This window comes from Sabethes cyaneus, chromosome 3 (genome assembly GCF_943734655.1).
Source record: "Sabethes cyaneus chromosome 3, idSabCyanKW18_F2, whole genome shotgun sequence".
NCBI lineage: Eukaryota > Metazoa > Arthropoda > Insecta > Diptera > Culicidae > Sabethes > Sabethes cyaneus.
In genome coordinates, this window is record NC_071355.1 from 242,162,576 (window position 1) to 242,188,594 (window position 26,019).

General features: G+C 42.1%; 1 protein-coding gene and 1 non-coding gene across 4 annotated transcripts in view; both read right to left on the reverse strand.

Moving 5' to 3' along the window:
- The window catches only part of LOC128742021 (probable G-protein coupled receptor Mth-like 1), a 265,014-nt gene that overhangs the window by 62,117 nt on the left and 176,878 nt on the right, over positions 1–26,019 (reverse strand). The gene's annotated exons all lie outside the window — the stretch shown is intronic.
- On the reverse strand, positions 2,598–2,671 carry Trnat-agu (transfer RNA threonine (anticodon AGU)). Its single transcript has one exon. It is a non-coding gene; the product is annotated as a tRNA-Thr (tRNA).

A 26,019-nucleotide genomic window follows, 5' to 3' on the forward strand; every position in this document is an offset into this window, starting at 1 on the left:
TGTTTTAAGTTTAAACGTGAAAACCAAATCTATTCTTGCTTTTAATATATACGTTATTAATTTCCGTGCAAAAATCTACGAAAAAAGACAAAAACGAAAGATAATTTTTTGGTCGATTTTCGGAAATTCCGCTGTTTGAATTTCCATTTCTATTTCATGCTCTCTCTCTCTCACACACACACACACACACACACACAATGACACACACACACACACACACACACACACACACACACACACACACACACGCGCGCAAACACGCACACACACACACATTCGCTCCTATTGCCTCTCTCTGTCCCTTTGCCTGTAACCTTTCCCCTCGCTCCTATTGCCGCTTTCTGTTTCCCTTTTTCTCCTCTCTCTCCCTTTCTCTTTCTACTTCTCGTCCTCTTTCTTTTTCTCTCGGTTTTTATATTTTTGTATATCTCTAATTTTGCTATCCAGTTTTTCTTCCTCATGCTTGAATCTATCTTTCTAGCTTGGTTTTAATCTTTTCTTACTTTTTTCTACACTTACTTTATTTGTTTTCTTACTTATTATTGTTCCATGATTTTTGATTGTTACTCTGTTATAATGTTACGGTTCGTCATCGTGAAATTCTACGTGAAATCAACGGTAGTGCTATATATGTTATTCTAATTTTTTTTCTTACTCTAACGTTATTTTTTCTTATTTTTTATGTTCTATTTTATTCTCAGTCTCTACTTTTATAACTTACTATTCTATTTTGAAGTATACGTTTACATCTATCTTGCATGCTGCTTTTTACGATTTATCTTTTTTTTTGGGTTTCTATTTCTTGGCTTAGTACTCCTTTTCCTATCTATTTTTAAAATTTTATTGCATTGTATACCATGTTGTTCGTTTACTTTCAGCTTGTTTCTTAACATTAATAGGGTAAAATGCAGTGGTTGGAGAATTCGCGAAAAAAAGCTTATTTGAATCGATGAACATCCCTCATGAACATACACTATTCGCCTGCCTCGCCGATAATGCATCCTTCGGCTTTGAATCTCATCACGAACATAACCTGAACGTGAACATCGGAATTCGTTTAAAAATTGAATATTGGAAATTGAGTGTGGTCGATTTGGCGGGTTTAGAATTCCCGAGGACGCCGGAAAGTATTCAAAATAGTATTAAGTTTAAAGTAGTGTTAGTATCGTTAGAAGGTTATTTCGCACTTTTGCGTTGCACACGATATTCGTATATTCCAGTGATGAAGCGTGAATGTATGTGGCTCAGTGGTTGTAGCGAATTGAACCATTCGCATCTCTGTTTTTCTCATGATAAAACCGTTTGCCGATGCTCGGCGTATATAGGGGGTATATCTATGCTCGGACACTTTAGGTTTACTGTTTAGGAAACAATATTATTAGCAAAAAAAATACAAAGTAACAAAATTTGCGCTGCAAGGTTGATTTTGAGTACAAATTAGCTCAAATCGAAAGTTGTCTTCTATGCTCGGACATGATAAAGTGATCTATTAACACCAGCATCAATAGAAGTAAAAGATCCAAGAACAATTTAAAACTCCAGCACAGACCTTATGACTACAGTCCTGGCAGGTTTGCTGTATAAAGGTTGAATAAAGTTCTATTCACATAAATTTTTTGTTGAGGATGCTGGTAATGCGGAATGCATGCATAAATGTACGTGGCAATGCTTTACTGCAATTTCTTTCTGTTTTGTTCCACGTTTTGCATTGCTTAACTATTTTTATTTTACATAGGAATCAAAAATTTAGCAATTCTAGATGAGGTAAGTATATTTTGCTGATTACTTTACTGTCCGCTCATAGAGGACAGGTTGGTGTCCGGCCATAGAGGCCACGACACAGTTTCAAAAAATTAAGTTTTTTCTTCAAAATCTTATATTTTCATGTCAAATTTAAACTGTTTCGAACAAATAACTTTATCAAGCCAACGTTCAGAAGCATTGCATCTTTTATTCATTGAAAATATTTGCAACTGCGCTTGTATGAAATTTACTTGCAATTTACTATTGTTCTATGCTTTACGAATATTTTTATCAATCTTTGTTTTTGAGAAATTTTAGTGTCCGGCCATAGATGACTTCCCCCTATAGTAAATAAAGTAAAGTAAAGTCAAGTAAAGTAAAGTAAAGAAGATAAAATGATAGATAAAAAGGAAGCGATTTATAGGAATTTATAGAGAAACCCGCCCAAAAGTAGCGGTGGGCACCAGAGTGGTAAAACCTTTTTAAATCACTAAACAAGTAACAAAATATGTTGTAGCTTTCCTTCAGATCCATTTGTCTCGCGGTAGAAAATTTTGGAAAAAAAAATTTTCAAATAATTTTTCTTGGATTGCTCAAAAAATTCGCTTTTATTTTCACACTAAAAATTTTGTTCCACGAGACTTGGTTCAAGAATTATTTTTTTTTTCTATAAGAGATGTTCGAGAAAATCGGAGAATTTATTCTGGAATTCTCTGGGCAAATTATCGAAAACAGGTCTCTTAATCTGAAATGAAGATAATTTCCAGTTGTCAGCATATTTAAATCGTCCAAGTTAAAACGGTCTTTGAAGTAACATTGTCAGAAGTTTGTTAAAAAAAAGCTCAACACAGACTAGGCTCCGGCGAGATTCGAACTCACGATCTCCTGTTTACTAGACAGGCGCTTTAACCAACTAAGCCACGGCGCCAGTACGACGTTCGGCGGTGTCAGTTTCGATCAGACAGAAAAACGTTTCCATTCGGTGCTGCTCCACTGGCATGGCACTGGCTGCGCGTCACAGCGGGTGAGCAACGCGCGTGCCATCAGTCACCGGTCTGACCAACCGCCGCCACTAAGTGTAGTTATGCAGCGACGCGTCGCGTCGCGGCACCACCAGATGCTGCTGATATCAAAACAAAAAAATCTTTATTTTATTCGCCATCTGCAGCAGCAGGTCCCGCCGACAGAGCTATGCTGCGGGATTGTTTACGACCACGGTCGAAGGTCGTTCACTTTTGAACCGCATGCTCGTCGAAACCAGAACCGGTGCCGGTGGTGGTCGGTGGGTCTATTTTTAATAAATCTGCCTATCATCTCCGGCCGGCCGGCTGGCCTGGCCGGTTGCGCTATGACCGGAGTGACAAAACCGACGGTTCGAGACACGATCGACAGCGAAAATGGGCATCAAAGTAATTCATCAAAAATTTCACCCTTACCGGGCCGGGCCGAGCCGGGCCGGATTGATGATGATGTGGTCGCGCGAGACTGGACTTGTACGTGCACCAACAATAACGATGTACCGTTCGATAGACGGTGGTGTTTTGAATTTTTAACAAAAAAGGGTACTTTGCCTCTCTCAATACAAGATGCAAAGTAATCCGGTTTCTTTCGAACGGAGGCAGTCGTGGAATACTTTCCTCGACGTTGTTGTTGCCGATGTTGATGATGATGGGCACGGTTGGTAGCTCGCTAACTGTGATTAAGTTACGCAAGACAGCCGTAAAGAGGATTGCACCAGCCAGCCGGTCCAGTCGGCCAGTCGTGTTGTTGGGCTGAATATTAGCCAGCAAACGCGGAAGTTGGTCATCCACACGGATAGGTAAGTAAAATCGTGACCAGGGAAGGGCGATAATTTTCTTCGGTAAATTATAGATATAGGCTGAACTGAACGTACCATTTTATCAGCCGACCGGGATGGACAGTTATGTCGGCGTACACGTTTACGTAAGCCATGATTTATAAGGGGTACAGGTCTTACGGTGTTTGTTTAACAAATATTTGTCTACGCTGCGCTGCTCCGAGTAAGCCTCTTTCGCTCTCGCTCGCTTTGTCCCAATATTTAATCGACAAATAAGCAGTGAAAACCAAACTTTAGCTCTGGGTGTGTTAACTTTTCGGGACAATGAGAATGCTTACATAGAAAGTTTTCGTTTTGCTTGGACGATCATGTTTATCCGTTCGATCATCACTGGGTCCGGGGCTATCTATGGGGTCCGGTTCTGCTTTCAAATCATTGCAACAGTTCGCTGACCCCTCAGCAGCAACATACACACACTGCATATGGTTAGGACTCTTATCGAAGATTTTTATTGATTGAAAGCGTTTAAATTTTTTGGTTTGATCTGAAAGCAGGTTTCTTTTAGGGTGTACGGTGCCAGGAAATACCGTTCTTGTTCGCTACGTTCGCCGGTCGGATCAATAAACTTGACTTTTACGGCTGAGTTGTACACGTGTTTTAGGCGATAAGATCGCTGCGATGCAACTGGTCTGTCGTCAGTAGATGCGCCACATTCAAACTTGTCCGATCACTCACTCGAGCAAGTCGAGTGAGTATTATTTCATAAATTTCTTTTCTTTGCGATACGGTGTGAGTAGAAGTTTTGAAACAGGTTATATTTACCGTCCCAAGATATTCAATTAGCAAAACTTGGACCTTAGAGTACATTCGCAAGAAGACTCCCTTTGAAAGAAGAAGAGACCGAAAGAAAAGACAATGCAAGATTATTTTTCTTCATGACAATGCTCTACCACATATGTCATGTGAACTGATTTTCTGCATGCCGAAAGTACTGAATTGAAACCTTCTACCGCGTGTGGCTTACTCGCCAGACTAGGCTCCTTCCAATTACCGCTTTTTTGTGTCAATAGGACATCACACAATTACTAAGCATTGCTTCGATTGAGATGAGAATGTGAAAAAATGCCAAAGGCCCTATTTTCACCGATGTACCATCTATAAATTCCCATAAGAATAGGAAAAGTGTGTAATTATCTCTAATATTTAAAAAAATTTAAAGTATGTTTTTGGAAAAACCGTAGTGTAGTGGAATTAAATGGAACTTTCTCCTAACTTTCTCGTTGACGCGGGAACTTTTGAAAATAATGCATATTAATATTGAATTTAAAAGTTTTACAAATGGCTTTCAGACGACGTTCAGGTGAATTTTAGATGCCGTTCAATCAGTTTTGATGCTTAAATGGCTTTTAAATGACATTCACATTGCTCAAAGACAGTTTTCCCACGTTTTCCAAATGGCTTTTAGACTCAGTCAGCTTTAGACGGCTATTCAAACGACTTTTGGATTAACCAAAGCTCGTTTGTTGTGTTTTTGGTGTTGTAGGTTCAAATCCGGCTATATTCTCTGATTATAGCTTGGTTCAACCCATGCACCTTCCAGCATTGGACAAAAGGTTGGAGTCACAACGACAACTTGTTAAGCGTCGTTACCAATTACCCCCCCCCCCCCTCACCTTTCCACTCTTTCCCCTCCATTCAAAAAAATTCTTCATTACTTTCCCCTACCGTCCCTTCATCAATTGTAGAACCACCGTTTCAAAAAATATTGATAACTTTTGGATGATTTTCAGACAGCTCTCAGATGACTTTTAAAAGATTTTCTAATGGCTCTTGCATGATCTCTTAAATCTCACAAAGTTACAGATCTTACGCATATAATATGTAGATAATATTAGACGATATTCAAAAGACTTTCGGTTGATTTTCAGATGGTTTATAGATAAGTTTGGGATTGCTTTTGCACATCTTTTAGATGAATTTTAGATTACCTTTGAACGGCTGTTAGACGGTTTTTAGATAACTTTCAAGCGACTTTCCGCCTGATAATTTTCCGCCAACTGCAGTGCGCCAGAGGAAAATGGAAAAGGTGCAAATTGCTACTGTTTCATGGATTCAAGCATCGCACTTTTGCCCCGCGGTATTCGTACTTTTGCCCCGCTAGTGGGGTAAAAGTGCGACTCGGCATCTAATCAAAAATCAAAGAATTTGTTTTGCATAACACTATTACTCCAATGATTTATAGATGACTAGCTGACCCGACAAACTTCGTCTTGCCACAAAATAACCTGTGTTGTACATAAATCATGAATCTTGGATGATCTTTGTCACAATCTCGAGTTTTGCAAGTTCAACCTTAGATGATTCATTTTGGCAGTTACGTAACTATGAAAGCATCCCAGGTAATTAATAAGCATCACCAATGCTATTTAAATGTAGGCCAATAAGCATTAAAGTCGCCTTAAATGCTAATTAAATGCTATTTTGGCAAAATATACAGCTACTTTACTGATAACGTTCTTATAGTGCTGACAATGCTAATTTACAGCTAATTACCGACACGAAGACTTTGAATACAATTTTAGATGCCAATTTACAACACCTATGCAGTCAAAAACATAATATACAACAACGTGCAGTATAAAATGCCAGATACGCTAATTTGCTGCTTATGCTAATGCTTATTAGTTACCAGGAATGGGTAGTTTAATATACAAATTTGCAATTTTTCCTCACAGTAAAGTAGAAAACAACTCCCCTGTCCCCTCATTGCATAGCCAGAAAGCGGATAGTAATATTCGCCATGATTGTACAACATTTCGCCGAATATCATTTTGCGAAAAACGTTAAGAGGAATGTACCATTTCACGGAAAACTTTTTTGTGGAAAGTCCCATTTCGCGATCCTCTCCTTACTCGCTGTCGCTCGTTCCAGGAAACCCAGGTAGACCTAGGAAAACAAATAAACCTAGACAGTAGTGATTTCTGCAGGGAGTTGCCTCCCCCCAGTGGGCGGCGCTTCCGACGGCGGGTCACCGGCAACACTCGCGGCCGTCTCGTCCTGAATGATCTAGTGTTACTATAGATAGCTTTTGTGGTCTTGTTATTGACTAATGTTTTATGGAAGTCTCGAATTTCTTGAGTTCGATTAGGTTTTGAGTTTCGCAAAAAAATCTGTTTTATTTGTATGAGAGTCCATATCCCCCTACCACAGGGGTGAGAGGTCTCTAACTATCATAAAATAAATTCAAGACTCCAAAATCTCCCACATGCCAAATATGGTTCCATTTGCTTGATTAGTTCTCAAGTTATAAGGAAATTTGAATTTCATTTGTATAGGAGCCCCCCTTTTAAAAGGGGAAGGGGTCGTAATTCACCATAGAAAAAAATCTTGCCTCCAAAACCGCTTACATGTCAAATTTGGTTTCATTTGCTTGATTAGTTCTTGAGTTATGAGGAAATTTGTTTTTCATTTGCATAGGAGCCCCCCCTCCTAAAGTGGGGAGGTGTCCTAATTCACCATAGAAAATATTTTTGCCTCCAAAAACCTTCGCTTGCCAAATTTGGTTCTATTTGCTTGATTAGTTTTCGAGTTATGAGGAAATTTGTATTTCATTTGTATAGGAGCCCGCCCTCCTAAAGTGGGGAGGGGTCCCAAATCATCATAGAAAAAAATTTTGTCTCCAAAAACACCCACATGCCAAATTTGGTTCCATTTGCTTAATTAGTTGTCGAGTTATGAGGAAATTTGTATTTTATTGGTACATGAGCCCCCCCTCTTAAAGTGGGGAGGGGTCCTAATTCACCATAAAAAATATTCTTGCCCTCGAAAACACTCACATGCCAAATTTTGTTCCATTTGCTTGATTAGATCTCGAGTTATAAGAAAATTTGAATTTCGTTTGTATAGGAGCCCCCCCTCCTAAATTGGGGAGGGGTCCCAATTCATCATAGAAAAAATTTTTGTCTCCAAAAACACCCACATGCCAAATTTGGTTCCATTTGCTTGATTAGTTCTCGAGTTATGCAGAAATTTGTGTTTCATTTGTTTGGGAGCCCCCCCCCCCCTCTTAGTGGAGGGAGGGGTCTCTAACCATCACTAAAACCTTTCCTGGCCCCAAAAACCTCTACATACAAATTTTCACGCCGATTGGTTCAGTAGTTTTTGATTCTATAAGGAACATCCCGACAGACAGACAGACAGACAGAAATCCATTTTTATATAGTAGACTAGCTGACCCGACAAACTTCGTATTGCCACAAATTAACCTGTGTTGTACCTAAATCATGAATCTCGGATGATCTTTGTTACTTCTCGAGTTTTGCAAGCCCCCCAGTGGGCGGCGCTTCCGACGGCGGGTCACCGGCAACACTCGCGGCCGTCCCGTCTTGAATGATCTAGTGTTACTATAGATAGTTTTTGTGGTCTTGTTATTGATTAATGTTTTATGGAAGAGTCTCGAATTTCTCGAGTTGGATTAGTTTTTGAGTTTCGCAAAAATTTCTGTTTTATTTGTATGAGAGTCCATATCCCCCTACCACAGGGGTGAGAGGTCTCTAACTATCATAAAATAAATTCAAGACTCAAAAATCTCCTACATGCTAAATTTGGTTCCATTTGCTTGATTAGTACTCAAATTATAAGGAAATTTGTATTTCATTTGTATGGGAGCCCACCCTCTTAAAAGGGAAGGGGTCGTAATACACCACAGAAAAAAAATTCTGCCATCTAAAACTCTCACATGCCAAATTTGGTTCCATTTGCTTGATTAGTTCTAAAGTTATGAGCAAATTTGTATTTCGTTTGAATAGGACCCCCCCCCTCCTAAAAAGGTAAGAAGTCCTAATTCATCATGGGAAAAATGGTTGCCTCCAAAAACACCCACATGCCAAATATGGTTCCATTAGCTTGATTAGTTCTCGAATTATGAGGAAATTTGTATTTCATTTGTGTAGAAGCCCCCCCTCTTGAAGTGTGGAAGGATCCTAATTCACCGTAGAAAATATTTTTGCCTCCAAAAACCTCCACATGCCGAATTTGGTTCTATTTGCTTGATTAGTTCTCGAGTTATGGGGAAATTTGTATTTCATTTGTATTGGAGCCCCCCCTCCTAATGTGGGAAGAGGTCCTAATTCATCACAGAAAAAATTCTTGCCTCCAAAAACACCTACACGCCAAATTTGGTTCCATTTGCTGGATTAGTTCTCGAGTTATGAGGAAATTTGTATTTCGTTTGTATAGGACCCCCCCTCCTAAAGTGGGGAGGGGTCCCAATTCATCATTGGAAAAAAAATTGTCTCCAAAAACACACACATGCCAAATTTGGTTCAATTCGCTTGATTAGTTCTCGAGTTATGAGGAAATTTGTATGGAAACCCCCCCTCTTAAAGGGGAGAGGAGTTATAATTCCCCTTATAAAGAGGGGAGGGGTCTCAATTTACCATAGAATAAATTCTTGTCACCGAAAACACCCACATGCCAAATTTGGTTCTATTTGCTTGATTAGTTCTCGAGTTATGAGGAAATTTGTATTTCATTTGTATAGGAGCCCCCCCTCCTAAAGTGGGGAGAGGTTCTTATTCATCATAGAAAACATTCTTGCCTCCAAAAACACCCACATGCCAAATTTGGTTCCATTTGCTGGATTAGTTCTCGAGTTATAAGGAAATTTGTATTTCGTTTGTATAGGAGCCCCCCCCCCCCTCTTAAATTGGGGAGGGGTCCCAATTCATCATTGAAAAAAATTTTGTCTTCAAAAACACACACATGCCAAATTTGGTTCCATTTGCTTGATTAGTTCTCGAGTTATGAGGAAATTTGTATTTCATTTGTACAGGAGCCCCCCCTCTTAAAGTGAGGAAGGGTCCTAATTCAACATAGAAAATTTTCTTGCCCTCGAAAACCTTCACATGCCAAATTTGGTTCCATTTGCTTGATTAGTTCTCGAGTTATGAGGAAATTTGTATGGAGTTATAATTCCCCTTATAAAGAGGGGAGGGGTCTCAAATTACCCTAGAATAAATTCTTGTCACCGAAAACACCCACATGCCAAATTTTGTTCTATTTGCTTGATTAGTTCTCGAGTTATGCAGAAATTTGTGTTTCATTTGTATGGGAGCCCCCCCTCTTAGTGGGGGGAGGGGTCTCTAACCATCACTAAAACCTTTCCTGGCCCCAAAAACCTCTACATGCAAATTTTCACGCCGATTGGTTCAGTAGTTTTTGATTCTATAAGGAACACAGGACAGACAGACAGACAGACAGACAGACAGAAATCCTTCTTTATAGGTATAGATTGTAAAGATATTGAGTTATTGCATCAATATAAAATATATTTATTGTTGCGCTTCTTTATATCTCATGAAAATTAATGACAACTTCAAACATCGCACTTATGCCCCTCTCTACTCTATACCTGAAAGTTCTACAAAAGTATGTTTGATGATTTTTGTAACGCAATGTAAGATCTTAATTTTGTTTTGAAAAATCAATAGTGACAGTCCGGATTGTCCTGCACTCATTGCGCCGATTTTGCTTATTTAACTGTTACACCTTAGCCAAGCAAAATTCAAAAATGTTATGTATGGGGCATTTATAGAGTCAATTATTATCCATAAGATTGCTGAATACCTAGGTATTGCGCTATCTTAAGTATTTACGGCGCACTCCCAATTCACACTGGGTGGTACACCAAGAGCGCTCTCTGCGCTTTTAAACTCAGTTAAAATAAAGATACAATTTAAATCGTAGTCTACCAGAAAAAACATGATAAAAAAAAAACAATGCACAATGACCGAAAGAAAATGCAGCTGTCAGCCAGTCAGTGTTATGAAACTAGCTTACTAACTTATAGTCGCGAATGACATCACCGGAGAGACGAACGCAAAACTCTTCCAAACGGTTTCACGTGCATCTGCGGCGATGCATCCATGATTTATTTCTGAGTTTTCACATCATTTATCCCAAAATTTATGGTGTTTCCATTTTTCCATTCAGATTTTCCACCTAAAACTCCAGCCCCTCGTGGAAAGCCCCCGGGGGGGAAGGGGACTGGTGAATTAAATTTGCACCGTCATTGTGTTTTCGTTCGTATTTCGTAACCGCGTCGCCCGTGCGATGAGAAAAAGCGTGTAGATCTATCTTCTGTCCATTTGTTGCTGAACAATACTGTTGTTGGTTGATACAAAACGCCCCGGAAATGGTTACTGGTGAGTGGAAAAAAGGCGCACCAGGTTTGTATTTGTTTAGTTTTGATGGGCGTCGGGTGTAATTTATTGGTACAGGGTACCGGCGGCGCGGCGGCGTCGTGCGCTTCGAATCCGAGCGAGAACGATTCCCCGGTGGCCATTTGGATGGAGCACAGTCGAGAGCTCACGACAGTCGCGAGTGAGTGTTGAGAGCTATTAATTATCCTGAATCGGTAGCGCATCTACTCGCTAACCAGGGAACAGGGAGACACAGACCGGCCGCGGCATCTATCCAGGCCCGGGTTGGCTGGCATCGGATGGATGGATGGTTGGATGGATGGATGTATGGATAGACACGTGCAATAGATGGTTTCTAGAGTACACTTGGTTCCGGGATAATTAATAGCCTTTCAGCGCTTGCACTAAGCCAGAGTACATCAGCCGGACAGTAAATGCCACTTTGATTGGCCGACTGTAGTTGCCACATGAATGGCAGTTGCTAACGAGGTGAGTGAGAGCAATATTAGTTCGGAATTTTAGGAATTTGGCTAGTTTTAATTCATCAAATATTGATAAGTTGTTGGGTTTAAAGGAACTTTCTAGTATTAATGAAAAATAAACAATACACAAACTCTAAATATTATTCATCAAAATGCGACCCGCTGTTAAAATTCAGGATTTCCTTTGGTGGCTGCAGATAATTATAATTTCCGCCAGCGATCCTGAAAATTGCCAATTCACAAAGGTAAACTTCCCGCTTCACTGTATGATTGAACCGTACGTACGGATGCGGATGAGAAGCGCTGAACCGTAACGCGTCGATTCACATCCCGCCCGGTCTACGTCCCACTACTGTTCGTTTAAACAATTCCTGTTCCGTTCCGAGCAAACGCAACAACATCGCGTGCTCGGTACAATAATGGTTGGGGGAAAAAAGATCAAACAACAATAATCTCCTGTCAGTGAAGTTGCAATATTGAGCCAAACGCAGGCAAGGCCTCCGAAATCGGCAAAAAACGACATATCGTGGAAACACGCCATTCCTCCTCTAGATTGCATGCTCGGGGCTCGGGGGAGTTAGCAAACGGTAGCACACCGAACACTGAATTGAGAGAATAGGGCGAAAGTTGGAAAACATTGCAACATGAAAGTGACACTGATGCCAAATAGCCGGGATCCATCCATCGGAGTTTTCGGAGGCATCGTCAGTTTTTGTGCGGAGGAAAACTAGACACGCAGAGAAAGTGGCGCGCGGCTCAGCGACGAAAGGTGCAAGAGCGTATCGGCAAACAAAGTAGTCGGTGTCGGCAAACACAATACACAATGCCAACTAGACTAACAGTGCCGTCAGTTGCAGACACAAACCTCGCGGCATGGTGGCAGGCTGCAGCGGCGGCGGCATCGGTCGTAGAAGAAACATCCACGGATGCATCCGCAGCCAGTATTGCGTCTAGCTACGAAGTTGCGTCAGATTCGCTCCGGGCTAGGAATTTCCAACCCGGCCTGAACTTTCATCGCAGAGTTGGTTGGCGGCGGATTATGAAATATTTGCTGTTTGTTCAAGCGGAACACGGCGCAGCTGGTCCGGTGAACGAAGCGCCAAGCGCCGCCTGAAGGGACGATGGAGTTGAAATGGTAGTTTACAAATACCTAAGTCACATTGAATGCAAATAAATTTACGATTTATGCTATCTGAGAAACGAATCAATTTTCTATCATTTCCTTGGCATGATCCGCAGCATCTTCTAATGCATACCGTTCCGTTGGATTCGAAGGCCACTCGATTATGTAATCATTAGTAAATTCTGAACAGCGGCTAAGTTCAACCGTAGGGAACTAACGTAGCGCTGGGAAAATGGAAAGTAAAAGTCATTTAGGTCGTTCCAACTCGCTGTAATCCGAACAGACAGACAGACAGACGGACAGACCGACCGAAAGATAGACAAACGGGCTGACAGATGGGACGGCGGAGAAACTGCATAGTCGAGTAGCCGGAAAATTAATGAATGTAATTAGCGAGAAGAAAAATGACCAGTTTCAGCGGATGATAAATGAAGCAAGTCCGGTAGATACCGAACCGAGCCCGTGTGTTTATGTGTGGGTGATACGTAGGGCGTCTCTGCGGATTTCCAGTGGAGGCCGGATACTTTTCCCGGGAGTTTCACCAACCAGATACGTTCGGCGGCGATGCTGTAAAATGAGCGCGTGTTGTGGTGACTTATGACTCGCTAAGGTACAGGATTTTTAAATGTATTCTTATTTACTTTGCTTCCCAACAGGTGGAGTATACTCGGGAGAGTAATAAATTCAGACGAAAACTAGAGGCAAATTTATGCTAGTGGATGTTTTTAAGTTGGTGATACGAAAAAGTCTAACACTGGTTGTGGGGTTCATTATTGTAATTAAAAAATACTAGGTAATATTTTACATTCTACATAATCCTCTTTCTTGACGGACATTGTGTCGAGTTTCAGCTATGTTTTTATTTTTGAAAATCAAAATCGCGTGCTCGGTTCAAAAGTTATGAATTTCTTATAGGGTATGTTGCTGGTTCGTCGTAATTGCCTATTCCCGTCCTATCCAATACAAATTATTAAAAATATCAGCGTTTTTTATGACACACAATGCAAAATTAGACATTCCCTAATATTTTAGTTTGTTGATTATCATATGCGATCAATCAAAGTGAGCTGAGATCTATTTAAAAGCTTCTTTTCATTACAAAATTCCTGGCAGCCAAATTTCCTACCTTTTTTCGAGCGACGAAGAAAAAAATGTCGACTAACCATTTCAATTTCCGTCATTCATAAATGAAAATAACTCAAGCCGGGAAAACTTGCATGACCAACAGAAATGTTTGCAGAATAATTTCAAAATGTGTTATGGAAATCGAATAACTGATATCAAAATTTGATCTTGTCTTGGCTGACATAGTTGGTAAAATAACAAAAAATAATACCAAAATTTTGTTCCTTTAAGGCCAAAAGAATAACTACTTGTGTTATTTGAATAACAAAGCAATAACATGACTGTATTCAGAGTTTGGAATAACATATTTTAGTATTGTTGCGACAGGGGCACAATCACTGGCAACCCTATCTGCAACTTAAGTAACGCCAACTAACATCACTGTGGAGATCCACTGACAGTCTCGTCACGGTCAACCTCAATAGGCAATAAGACAATAGGCAGAATTTCGTCAGTGCCAAGTGAAGAAAACGTGCTTTACATAATCTCTAGTTAAATAATTATTTGATAAATTTTCTTTGATCTCTGGTGGTAAAAATAGTATTAAGATGGCATAAGTGAATTCGCGCTAACATTCCATGCATTTAGATTACAGGATTATTCCTTGAAGGGCCGAATTACACATTTTTTGGATTCTATATATTTTAATAGAAGTGCAAATAGGTTAGAAAATGTATTCATAATGCTTTGTGCTTGAAGTAAATTATATTTCTATAACCACCCAGCGAAACACTGCTGCCGTCAGGAAAATATAAACCTAGTGTCCATTGAATAAATTCTACAGGCACACTGTAATGTAGGTACCATTGTTACATTAAACTATATAAATCTAACTGGGAAAATTTCTAGCTTGAAGCTGATTCAAATATATCATCGCTATCATAAGAACTGTGTGTTCATTTCGTTCTACACGAACAAAATCTTCAAGATTACAATGGACACTAGCAAAACTACCCCCAAGGCCGAGGAATTTGACTGTTCCGGCTGTAAACGGCCCAACAGCTACGACGACATGGTAGCTTGCGACGAATGCGAGAAATGGTGGCATTACGCCTGCGCGGGGGTGACGTCATCTATTCAGGATCGCCGCTGGAGTTGTTCAAAATGCCTACCAGCTCCCGCAAAATCAACCTCCACTACTTCGTCGGCACGCCGCGCGCGGCTGCAGCTGGATCTGCAACATTTAGCTGAGCAACAACAATTGCAACGAAAACAACTAGACCTTGACCTGGAGAAACAGTTTGCACAAAAAAAATACCAGCTTGAAGCAGCTGCTCTCGAAGAGGAAGAAGCAGACAATCGCAGTGTTAGAAGTCGCATAATCGAGATTGAGTCTCGGGATCAGAGAAAGCATACTAGTGAGTGGGTAGAAAAAACGATTACCCCTCAGGTAGTAGTGTCCAGTTTGCCGACTAAAAATCCGCTGGACCAGACCAGTTCAACCGAACAGTGCCACGATAGGAAAGAAGCGGTTGCCGCTAACGGTGTTTCGGAAAATAAACCTGCTGCTAACTCGATCCAGAATGTCAGCCAGACGAATGGAAATCCTGAATCCCTTCACGATCTCAAACAACGGTTTGAGGCCGTTACACTGTCAGATCTCCCATTGGAACAATTACAAGAGCTCGAGCGGCAGCTCCAACGTTGCATGAAGCAATACACGAAGTCGAAGTCAGAACTTCAATCTCATCAAACCTCGAACCACCCACACGCACCCTCAGCGATCGTAGACAATCAACCACAAGCTGGCCACTCGAGCCGTGCAACCGTGCCTATGCCACCACGGAATACGTCTGGTCCGGACCCTGAAGCTACTCGAAAAGAAATTAGAGAGCAAGCAGCTAATTTGACTTCGTATATCTACCCTGATCGTGGATTTAATCCACCTACCATGCAAATAAATACGATGAGTAGACCTCCGATTGATTTAAATTTGCCAATTAAGCGCACCATACAACCGCAGATCGATGCTGAAAATCACCGCCCTGCGGAACAACTTTTCCAACCTGGCCACCGGTTACTCCTCCCCTCTCAGGAACAGATAGCGGCGAGACAAGTTATGCCCCGCGATCTGCCAGACTTCTCGGGGGACCCGGAGGAATGGCCTCTGTTCTATAACAGCTATGAGAATTCGACGGCCGCTTGTGGATACACAGTTACAGAGAACTTGGCACGACTACAACGATGCCTTAAAGGAAATGCCTTGAAGTCCGTAAGATACTACCTGCTGGCACCGGAGAATGTGCCGGAGGTGATGAGAACTTTACAAACCCTGTACGGGCGCCCCGAAATCATTATCAATAAGCTGATAAAAAACGTGCGGGAGTGTCCTACTCCGAAGACTGAAAAACTTGAAACTCTAATGGAATTTGGCATAACCGTTAGAAATCTTACCCAACACCTCATCGCAACAGGACAGCGAGCTCACCTTTCAAATCCTATGTTGCTCCATGAGGTTGTTGAGAAGCTTCCTTCCAGCTTTAAGATGCAGTGGGCAGGAAAACTAATTGCGTGTCCCAACGCTGACTTGGGAGCGTTCAGTGATTTTATGTCACACGTGATAGAATCCGTTAGCAAAGTGTGCTCGTACGTAGAGCCACCTCCAATCAGGGTTGATCGACATAAAAATAAAGAAAAGGAATATTTCAATGCCCACGTTGAGACTAGAGACGAAGGAGGAAATAGGGTGACGACAGCAGATAAAAGGCAGTGTCTCATTTGTGCGAAAGAGCACCGGATTCAGGATTGTTTCGAGTTCAAAGATAGTGACATCGAGAGCCGCTGGAAGTTCGTGCGCACACTAAAGCTATGCCGATCATGCCTGAATCCTCATGGTCGTCGACCTTGTCGAAAGACCAACCGATGTGGAGTTGACGGGTGCCAATTTCGGCATCATCCAATGCTACATTCGTCGTACCCATTTAGTAGCACGTCTGTTAACAATGCGAATCTGACGTACCACCATTGCGGACAATCGGTTCTGTACCGAATCGTACCGGTGACAGTGTACGGGGTCTCTTGTTCCCTCAACACTTTTGCCTTTCTGGATGAAGGTTCATCGACGACCTTAGTTGAGTCTTGTCTCGCTAAACAGCTCGGGTTGAAGGGTCCACAGATACCTCTCTGCTTACAGTGGACCGCCAACATGTCACGAGTCGAAAATATGTCGCAGGTTATTTCGGTGGAACTCTCCGGAGTCGGGAAAAAGACTCGGTATACCTTAGAAAACGTACGGACGGTGGATCATCTAAACCTTCCACAGCAGACGTTAAGGATTGAACCTCTGCGAAACCAGTTTCAACATCTGACAGGCTTACCAGTACAAAGCTATGAAAATGCTGTGCCACAGATATTGATCGGGCTCCACGATCTGTCTTTGGCTGTCCCACTGAAGGTCAGGGAAGGCAATAGAGGACCCATAGCTGCCAAGACACGCTTGGGGTGGTGCATTTACGGCCATCTAGTCGACGGTCCAAGCGTTGAGCGCCTGAATTACCACGAGTGCGACTGTTCAGCCATCGTAAAGCTGGACACTATAGTACGTGACTACTTCAACCAGGAGGACACCGGTGTGACGCATAAGCCGCTGGAATCCGCAGAAAATCAACGAGCCAGGGATTTGCTTCGGCGAACGACGTGTAAAATTGACGGCAGATTCAGCACAGGCTTACTCTGGAAATACGACCACTTCGAGCTTCCAGACAGTTACGGAATGGCATTTCGACGGCTCGAATGCATGGAGAGACGCATGAAGCGCGACCCTGCGTTAGGAGACAGCGTTCATCGACAGTTGCGCGAATACCAAGAAAAGGGGTATGCTCATCGCGCCACACAAGAGGAGTTGGAATCAGCAGACCCTCGCCGAACCTGGTACCTTCCTTTAGGGGCCATCACAAATCCCAGGAAACCGGGAAAGGTACGGCTGATTTGGGACGCTGCTGCCGTGGTCGACGGTGTATCATTGAACACATTTCTGCTGCCCGGGCCAGATATGCTAACTCCTTTGCCGTCGGTACTTTTCCGATTCCGACAGTTTTCGTTTGCCGTGTCAAGCGACATTGCTGAAATGTTCCATCAGATTAAAGTAATAGAATCTGATCGCCATGCGCAGCGATTTTTGTGGCGTGATAATCCTGAGGATCCACCACAAATTTTTCTAATGGATGTGCTGACTTTCGGTGCAACTAGCTCACCGACATCCGCGCAGTACACGAAAAATAGAAACGCAGAAGAATTTGCGGAACGACACCCAAGAGCGGCGGATGGTATCTTGAGGAGCCACTATGTCGACAACTTTCTTGACAGCTTCGCGACGGTCGACGAAGCGAAATCGGTTTCCAGTGAAGTGCGCTGGATTCATGCTAAGGGCGGATTCTTTATTCGCGACTGGGTTTCCAACAGCCAGGAAGTCATCAGTTTCTTGGGCGAGGAACCGAAGGCTGAAACACGAGACCTTATCCAGACTAAAGGCGCCGACGCTGAGCGTGTGCTGGGCATGCTTTGGCATCATAAGAGTGACGCATTAACCTTTTCCGTTTCGTTTAGCGAGGAAATACAATTTCTTTTAGACACTGGTGCACGGCCTACTAAGAGACAAGTCTTGAAATGCATCATGTCTCTGTTCGACCCACTGGGGCTACTGACTAACTTTTTGATCCACGGTAAGATTCTCATGCAAGAAGTCTGGAAAACCGGTATAAAATGGGATGACCGCATCGACGAACGACTTTTCGAACTATGGAAGAGGTGGACGAATTTGTTTGATAATGTGCACGACATCCAGATCCCAAGATGTTACTTTTCAGAGGCGAACCAATCTCTCTACGATTCCGTAGAGGCACACGTATTCTGCGATGCGAGCGAAGAGGCGTATTCAGCAGTAGTCTACTTCCGCGTTATTAGACCCGATGGAACACCACAGTGCGCATTGGTGGCGGCTAAGGCAAAGGTGGCGCCATTAAAATACGTTTCCATCCCTCGCTTAGAATTAATGGCTGCTGTTTTAGGTGTTCGTCTGCTCTCATTCATTATCGATGGTCATACAATATCGATCACGAACAGATATCTCTGGTCCGATTCGAACACAGTATTGGCGTGGATTCATTCGAAGCACCGAAGGTACAGGCAATTCGTTGCTTGTCGCGTTGGTGAGATATTAACGTCAACCAGTGAAAGCGAGTGGTTCTGGGTACCGAGTGCAATGAACGTGGCAGATGAGGCAACGAAATGGACCAAAGGACTCCAATTTGATTCATCCAGCCGATGGTACCAAGGTCCAGAGTTTCTCCACCTGGGTAAAGATCAATGGCCTACTCCTAAGCATCCTATGCCAACCACCGATGAGGAAGTGCGGCCGTGCTATCTTCACCAAATGACCGGATACACTCCATTGGTGGTATATGACCGTTTCTCTCGATGGAGTCGCATGGTGAGAGCCATGGCCTACGTCACGAAATACCTTCACTTACGCAAACGTGGAACAGGGAGCCGAGTTTTGACGCAGGAAGAACTCCGGGGTGCAGAGATCACGATTTGGAGGCAAGTTCAGGCTGAAACCTATCCGGATGAAGTGGCGGTCCTACAGAAGAAAAAACATCTACCGCCAGGGGAGTTATTGTCAATACCAAAGTCCAGCACTCTCTATAAGTTGACTCCAGTTTTAGACGACGAAGGAGTTCTGCGTATTGACGGTCGCATTGGGGTCGCAAAACAAATCGCGGATCAGGTAAAGTATCCGGTGATACTTCCAAAGGGTCATAGGGTGTCATTTCTGATTATCGACGATTACCATCGCAAATATCTCCACGGAAATTCCGAAACCATTGTCAACGAAATACGACAGCAGTATTACATACCCCAGCTGCGTGTACTCGTCAGAAAAGTGGCGCGGCATTGTCAGTGGTGTAAGGTATATAAATCCCACCCAGTTACACCGAAGATGGCACCACTTCCCGTTGCACGGCTTTCACCTTTCGTTCGACCCTTCAGTTATACCGGATTGGACTATTTCGGTCCAGTACCAGTGAAAGTTCTGCGTTCAACCGTTAAACGATACATCGCTTTATTCACTTGTCTAACGATTAGGGCGGTACATGTCGAAGTGGCTCATGACCTTTCTACAGAGTCGTGCATCGAAGCCGTTCGTCGTTTCGTGTGTCGGCGAGGAGCACCACTTGAGATCCACTCCGATAACGGTCGGAATTTCTGCGGAGCAAATAACGTGCTAAGAGAGCAAATCAAACGTGCGGAAACGGCAGCAGCATCAACCTTCACCAATGCATTCACAAAATGGGTGTTCATCCCGCCGTCGGCCCCCAGTATGGGGGGCAGCTGGGAGCGTATGGTTCGTTCCGTGAAGGTGGCGATGGCCGGTTTGACACAAAACAGAAAGCTAGGTGACGAAGGCCTTCTAACGCTCGTAATAGAAGCCGAATCTATCGTGAACAGCAGACCGTTGACCTACCTGCCATTGGATTCGGCAGAGCAGGATGCGTTGACACCGAACCATTTCCTACTCGGCAGCAGTAGTGGTGTCAAACAACCACCCGTCTACATATCGAATGAAGTAAGATCAGCTCACAACTCCTGGAATCTCATTCAGCAAAATCTAAATCACTTCTGGTCCCGGTGGGTACGAGAGTATCTACCGACCCTCACCAAACGAACTAAATGGTTTGGAGAAACCAAAGCAGTTGAACCCGGGGACCTAGTCGTTATTATCGATGAGAACAGAAGGAACGGTTGGGTTCGCGGACGAATTTTGCAGGTAATCGTTGGACAGGATGGGCGTATACGACAAGCTGTGGTGCAAACGGCTGGAGGTTTGTACCGTCGACCTGTCTCGAAGCTGGCGGTATTGGACGTAAGAAGCAACAGTAAAGCTGAGTGTGGTACTAATCTTTACGGGCAGGGGGATGTTGCGACAGGGGCACAATCACTGGCAACCCTATCTGCAACTTAAGTAACGCCAACTAACATCACTGTGGAGATCCACTGACAGTCTCGTCACGGTCAACCTCAATAGGCAATAAGACAATAGGCAGAATTTCGTCAGTGCCAAGTGAAGAAAACGTGCTTTACATAATCTCTAGTTAAATAATTATTTGATAAATTTTCTTTGATCTCTGGTGGTAAAAATAGTATTAAGATGGCATAAGTGAATTCGCGCTAACATTCCATGCATTTAGATTACAGGATTATTCCTTGAAGGGCCGAATTACACATTTTTTGGATTCTATATATTTTAATAGAAGTGCAAATAGGTTAGAAAATGTATTCATAATGCTTTGTGCTTGAAGTAAATTATATTTCTATAACCACCCAGCGAAACACTGCTGCCGTCAGGAAAATATAAACCTAGTGTCCATTGAATAAATTCTACAGGCACACTGTAATGTAGGTACCATTGTTACATTAAACTATATAAATCTAACTGGGAAAATTTCTAGCTGATTCAAATATATCATCGCTATCATAAGAACTGTGTGTTCATTTCGTTCTACACGAACAAGTATTATTAAGGTATTGAATAACAAATGTAGTAGCATATGACATGAACAATTTTAGACGAATTTCAAAACGATACAACGAATTAAATAAATAAAGTCAGTTGCGTAATTTTAATAAAATGCTTTAATAATCGCTTTTTAGTGAATTTAAAGTGCACGGATCGGAAGGTAAGTGTGTTTGACTCAAATCAGCACAAGAACTTTTGGAGTATTCGTCAAATGTATCCAATAAATGATGGAAATTAGAGTGCCTTTGCTTACTAGAATAGAATAAGAAGAAGAATAAGAAATAAATCCTATAAGGGATGTCTGAGAAAATCGGAAAAATTTGGAAAACTCTCCTTAAGTTTTTTCGGAACAATAATAAATCCAACTAAAAAAGTAGTTATTCAGTCCTTGTGTAACGTTAAGCACTAGTTGTCTCGCGGCGAACGATGGTGGTCGCTGTACAATCCTCAAAAGGAAAATCTACAACATCGCGATGTCGCGGTAAAAGCTATTAAAACATTTGCTTGTCTTTAGCGACTGGCAGACCAGGTCCTTTTTTTGGTTAGAATTTTTTCTTTAGGCACCTGTTTTACGTAGTCTTCTCCCAAGTAGCAAATTTTATTGCGTTCGTCTAGTGGTTTTCATGACCAATTTCACAAAACCGTAAAAAAACTATGAGCTCCACTAGAACCTTTTTGATTACCGCTAGCAAATTTTCTTTCGACGAAATAGCTCACTCATCAAAAGGTTTTTATAAGAATCTCTTTTAGAATCAAATTGTAAGTTCAAGTAGTTTTATCACGCTCTGCTAAAAGCAGCAGTAACACCAGTTATGCTTTACGCTGCTTGACAGCCACCGCCATAATTTAATGAAGCTTTTCGTTTTGCATACTCTGGTAGAAAGTTAAAACAGTCAGCTACCTTTGGTAGCTTGAAATACATATATATCCGTGAGCGGAAATGCCAAAGTTTTACTGTCAAAATTAGGATTATAGCGACCATAACAAAATATTCGATAGAACAAATGATACATTTTCAGCGGTTTTCGTAATTGTGCAGCATATGAGCATTAAATTTTATCGTGCGTATTGGAATAATCTATACCTATAAAAAGGATTTCTGTCTGTCTGTCTGTCTGCCCGAATGTTCCTTATAGAATCGAAAACTACTAAACCGATCGGCGTGAAAATTTGCATATAGGGGTTTTTGGGGCCGGGGAAAGTTCTTATAATGGTTGGAGACCCCTCCCCCACTAAGAGGGGGTTCCCATACAAATGAAATACTTTCTGCATAACTCGAGAAGTATTCAAGCAGCTGAAACCAAACTTGGCATGACGGGGTTTTTGGATGGAAGATTTTTTTTATGGTGAATTAGGACCCCTCCCCCATTTAAGAGGGGAGGCTCCCATATAAATGAAATACACATTTTCTCATATTTCGAGAACTAATCAAGCAAACGAACCAAATTTGGCATGTGGGGGTTTTTGAAGGCAAGTGTTTATATTCTTCAACATAGTGGTACCGAATCGCAGAAACGCAATCATTAACCTATAAATAGTCTTCAGAAAAACTGTGTATCTAAAATAAATAAACTGAATAATTTGTATAACAATTGAAAGCATTAAAAAAAACTGGTGCTAAGAAGTTATTGAGCGTTGAAATGGAAGAATCGAACAAACTGGAAGCATATTTAAATTTCGATAGTACTTTTTCTCATGGAATCGATGTTATAGGGTAAAAAAAGGATAATTTGAACGCTTTGATAGGAATTAACCGTGAATTGATTCTGAAATCTGTGTTTCACTGGACACTATACAATCACAGGAAGTCAAATGATCTTATCATGTTTTCTTTAGTTTACCTTCTGATTTTATCGGCAGACTTCCCAGCTAGCTATTAGAGTACAGGACAATGACGGGACTAGTGTTATCCTAATTAATTTTTCAACAACGAACCTCTTTGATCCGACATCAATTAGTGACATTTCATAGCAAATGAAATATCACATTTCCACTCAAATAGCGCAATCTGATACTGAATATCTTCATTGCATTTGAAATATGCTATTTTATGCAATTGCAACATTCATTTAAACCGTATTTATTTATAACACGTTGCGTGTAGTTGAATACTTAACCTGACAATATACATTCTGTCATTTAATTCCCATTAATATCATCAGTATCACACGGTGAATCGATCTTTATGAGCCGGCGAAACCGTATTCAGCAAAACCGAACGGCCATTCGCAATTCAACTTCATCAGAGCAAATATGACCGGAGTAGAAAAAAATACAATCCGAGAGTAATTAGGCGATCGTTAAGTTGAAGGTGGAATCTAGATAATATCTATAATGATCCGATGCGACATTGCACGGCGATGATGTAGACGATTCTACTCTGCCTCCATCCAATAAACCTGTTTTTTCTCTCTCTCTCCGCTGAATGAAATTGCAATTTGCAAAAGATTTCTATACAACACCCACTCGTCCCGGTAACACACAACTTCCACCCGCTCTCAAGCTGGTCTCCTTTGTCATTACAATCACCAGCACCACTACTACTACTTGTTTGTAAGTTGTTGCTGGTTGCCGTATTCAAAAGAGTTCCAGAGTCAGCAACGCTCGGAGTGTATGCAAATAATCGTAAGTCTTTATTCTTGACTATTGACGTCTTGTGCACTTGCACTTGTCTTGCCGGGCGGTAAGAAGTACGCGACGAACAAGTGCAAGACCGCGTGGCAAGGTCTTAGCTCCAAGCGGGGAACCTCGCGCCGGTTCGGGGAATGCGAGGAACGAACGAACGAACGAACGAACAAAAAAATTGAACGATCCTCTCCACCGCACAAAGAACTTCAGCTCTTTTAAAATTGAAACTGGTTCTAGGAGAGGGCGTGCACAAAAACTGGAACGGAATTGTGTGCATATGTGTTCTCGATTGGAATCGGAATGCGGGTGACGAGGCGGGTGGCTGCTGGCTTGTTGAGTTTCATGTCGCTCTGTACCTATGTTATTGACTAAACCGTACGCTTGATTGAACGAATTCAAACGACGACGACGGAAGCTCACCTTTCAGTTGCTGCTAGCTAACAGAAGAAACGCTGCTGCTAACTGGAAGACAGTATTGATACAAAATTGCGAACACACTCCACTCCAGCACGAATACACCCAGAGAGGCGTGACAATGGTAGACGGCCTTGAAGTTGACTTTTGAATGCACCTCCCGGATCGATGATCATGATGATGATGATGATAATGATGATGACTTGGCGGTAACGAATCCATTAACCGGCGCACACCTGTAGAGTTCGAGCAGCCAGCCAGCCAGCGGTGTTCTACTCGGTTTGTGCAAAATCAAGGAACACGCGAAGCTGGCAGCCAATTTGTGGATTGCGCTGAGATAATCTACCCCGACGGACGACGCGAATTGTTGATGGAGCTCGGTTGATAGGCGACCTTAGGAACTCGCACGGTAAATAATAACCACCTGTCATCAATCAGTTCTTGGACAGTCGATCATTTTATGTGTTGCCCGGTTCTGGTTTGTGCTAATTTCATGGGAATCATTGCCATGATCTAAAGGACATTTCATATTCTTATTACTACCCTTTTACATATTTTTGATTAGCATCTTAAACACAATTTTAACTGTCTAGAAACTAATGTCACGGCACATTTTCTCGTTGTATGGATGACAGAAATTCTAATTTAGTCTGGTATTCAGAATTGTTCGCCAAACCATTGAAACCATTTCGAGCATGCTGTTCTCGGCGGGTCAACTACCGAAGACTGTCTACACTCGTTAGGAGCTAATCACGGTTGTACGCCTCATTCTGGCGATTGTCATCCTCATCATCATCATCGCCATCGCCGTCGTCGTCGTCGTCGCCATCGTCGTCGACGTTGTCGGTGTTCGGGCCGCACCACGTGAAGATGTCAATTTGTCCCGAAATTAGCTTGTTGCCATTCTCGAGATCATCATTTCCTGCCTAATGACGATGGGGCCGCCGCAGCCGCGCGCCCTTGGGTGCCGAACGGGTTTCGGGCAGGAACTTCTCGTCTTCCGCAGCAGCAGTCGATGGTTCGGTGGACCAAAAATCTTAATTTACGACCGCTTCGGTTGCTGCTCCCCATTTTGGGTGGGACAGGTTTCTGCTGGCTGGCTGGCTGCTGGTAAAGAACTTCCTGCGAAGCATGTACCTAAGTTCGTCGACTTTTCTCTCCCGTGACCGACCGGCCGGCTGGCCGTCCGACTGATGAAGGTTGATGTTAATCACTTTCGGTATGCGAAATGGGGACAAACACTCTCTGTCACACCGAGGAATGTTGAAGTGCTAGTGTGCAGCTACCGTATGTTAATCGGTTGGCATTCCCTTTGGCCAGCACTCGATTACGGAATGATGAAGTTGTTAGGTTAGTTTTTCTTTATCGCATAATTCTCCAAGCCGATAAAGTTGAACCGTTTGTAAAATTAATGTATTCTGTCTTATCATTTATTTCCAGATAGGCATACCAAATTATAATGCAAGGAATCGTTTTGTTTCAAATTTATTAGGCTTATGGTGATAGTTGAATAAGCTGTTGGATAATTTATGCTATTCGATCTTCACAAATAAGCACGAATTTGTTTAACTTTCTAAGGCTTATTTATCAAAAAGCTGCTAACGAACTACGAGAAACATCTTTTAACTTGTTCACCTTCTTCAAACTCTCTCTTGTTAGTATATATTAGAATTCCTGTCACATTTTTAACAGATTCCATTATGCGTGAAGAGTTTATTTATTCATCTTCATAAATACTACATTGGTGTCCCTCCGAGAATAATTTTTTACAGCGTTTAAAATAGTATAAGAGTTTTTCTCAACATAATTGCTACTTGTTTTTTGTATTACATATAATAAATGTCTGTGAACGGTGGAACAGTAACGGGTATCGCATATTACTTTGATTTCTTTGAAGCTATGTATTTCAAAGACACAAAAACGTTGATCTAAGATCTAATCTACCGTGAACGTACCATATTCTGCGCAGCTCCTAATTCTGCGCATTT